This window comes from Chrysochloris asiatica, unplaced genomic scaffold (assembly GCF_000296735.1).
Source record: "Chrysochloris asiatica unplaced genomic scaffold, ChrAsi1.0 scaffold00120, whole genome shotgun sequence".
Classification (NCBI taxonomy): Eukaryota; Metazoa; Chordata; class Mammalia; order Afrosoricida; family Chrysochloridae; genus Chrysochloris; species Chrysochloris asiatica.
In genome coordinates, this window is record NW_006408638.1 from 1,460,815 (window position 1) to 1,463,574 (window position 2,760).

Consider the following 2,760-nt stretch of genomic DNA (forward strand, 5'->3'; position numbering starts at 1 on the left):
TTTTTTAATGTTTTATTGTGAATTAAGTGATAGTTTACATGGGAGAACATTAGTTTTACATTTATCCTATCATATGCCGTGTCATTCCCATGGTTATCATCCCCACCATCAGCCAACCAAAGGGTGTACCCTACAAGCCTGCCCCCGGTCATCAGCACACAGCCCCTCTCCCTCTCTGGGTCTAGCGTCCCCAACTGCTCCGTCTCTCCATGCCATCGTCTCTGCCTCCATCTCTGGCATCACTACTTCTCTGGGTAGGGTCTTGCACTCCGCTCTTCTTCCTTGACAGTCCCAGGAACCTCCACTCCTGGACTGCATAGTCAATCACTCCCCTCCTTTTGCTACAAAATGTCCACCTTTACATTTCCAATGCTTGCAGTCAGTCCTGATAACAATTATTCACCGTTGTACCACAAGGGACCTATCTCTGTCTACTTTCATTAGCCCTGCCCAGACAATTGGATACTACTCAGTGGAGATTCTACCTTCCTCCACGCCCTCTGGATCTAGGCACCCTCTTGAAAACTTGTAAGCCAGTCACTTCTTGCCTTTGTAGATCCCTCCCCCCACCATTTTGTGTAGCCAATGTCCAAGTTGTCCATCCCTGTCTACTCTGTGTATGGAGGGGATTCTCTGTAGTCCTCTTTATCTTCTTTTGAAGTTTCCAGTGCCATTCAATATTTTCTCCCAAGAATAATTCAATATTGCCACTTGAGGCTTGACTTTTTTCTTCAGTTCTTTAAGCTTGAAAAATGCTATTCATGTTCCTTCATTTTGGGTTTCTAATTCCAGGATTTTATACATTTCATTATACTATTTGGCTTTGTATTTCAAACTGCTCTTTAAATTTTCTGTTTAGCTCTTTTGCTTCATTATTTCTTCTAGTTGATTTAGCTTCTGAACTGCTAACGAAAAGGCTAGTGGTTCAAATCCAACAGCTACTCTTCAGAAACCCTATACAGGTCAATATGAGTCACAATCAACTAGATGGCACTTAACAATAACAACAACAACCATGAGATTGGCAGTTCAAACCTATTAGCTGCTCTTGGATACGTTATACAGTGTCACTATTAGTTAGAACTAATTCAGCAGCACCCAACAACAACAACAACACACTCAAAAGAAAGTTAAAGTCTCATCTGATACTCACTTTGGCCTTTTCTATTTTTCCTGTCTTTTTAATGGTCTATGCTTTCTTCATGTATGATGTTCTTGTTATCACCTCATAACTCTCCTAGTCTTTGATCATTAGTGTCTAATACATCAAATGTATTTTTGAGATGGTCTCTGAATTCAGGTGGGATATGTTCAAGGTCATATTTGGGCTGTCAGGGAGTTATTTTAATTTTCTTAAGCTTCAGCCTGAACTTACACATGAGCAATTGATAGTCTGTTCCACCCTTGGCTGCTGGCCTTGTTTTGGCTGGTGATATTGATCTCTTCCACTGTTTCTTCCCACAGATGTAGTCAATTTAATTTAGGCATATTCCATCTGATGAGGTCAAAGTGTTTGTTGTTGTTGTTTAGTGCCATCAAGTCAGTTGCTACTCATAGTGACCCTGTATAGGGCTCTGAGGGGCAGTTGGTGGGTTTGAACAGCGGACTTTGTGGTTCACAGTCCAGTACTGATCCTACAGCACCACACCATCACCTTCTATGTTGTTAAAAAAAGGTATTTGCAATAAATAAGTCATTGGTCTTTCAAAATTCTGTCCAGCATAATTTCTGTCACCAAGGCCATATTTTACAACTACTAATGCTTCCTCTTTGTTTCCAACCTTGTATTCCAATTACCAGTGATAATCAATACATCTTAAATGCATATTTGATGAATCTCAAACTGAAAAAGTTGGTAGAATTCTTCAATGTCAACATCACTGGCTTAGGTAGTTGGTGTGTACATCTGAATTAACTTGTCTTCCTTGTAGGCATATGGATATTATCCTATCACAAACAACATCATACTTCAAGATATATCTTGAAACATTTTTTTGATGATGAATGTGATGCCATTCCTCTTCACTTTGTCTTTTCCTGCATAGTAAACCATGTGATTGTCAGATTCAAAATGGCCAATACCAGTCCATTTCAGCTCACTAATGCCTAGGATATTGATTTTGATGCATTTCATCTATATTTTGACAACTTCCAGTTTTTCTAGATTCATACTTCATACATTCTGTGTTCTGACTATTATTGGTTGTTTGTTTGCAGCTGCTTTGTTTCATTTTTAGTTGTATCACTTCAGCAAATAAGGATCCTGAAAGTTTACCACTATTCATGTCATTAAGGTCAGCTGTACTTTGAGGAGCAGCTCTTCTCCAGTTGCATTTTGAGTGCCTTCCAATCTGAAAGGCTCATCTTCTGGCACTATATCGGACAGAGTTTCAATGCTATTCATAACATTTTCAGTGGCTAAACTTTCAGAAGTGACCTGCTTCTCTTTCTTCCTAATCTGTCATAATCTGGAAGTTCTGCTGAAATCAGCCCATCATGGATGATCCTGCTGATATTTAAAATATCAGTGGCATAGCTTCCAGATAAAAAACAACACACAAGTCACTACAGTAGGACAAACTGGGTTTTAGCCATTAAGATATAGTAATCTCCCATGTTGAAATCTAATATTATATAATAACATGCATGGTGAGATCAGCTATGAGCAGACAATCAATTGAAAGGACATTTCCTCAGAAATGTGACCTGCAGCACCTTTTATCTATCAAAAGATAAAAGGAGAGAAGAGTGAGCAGAGAA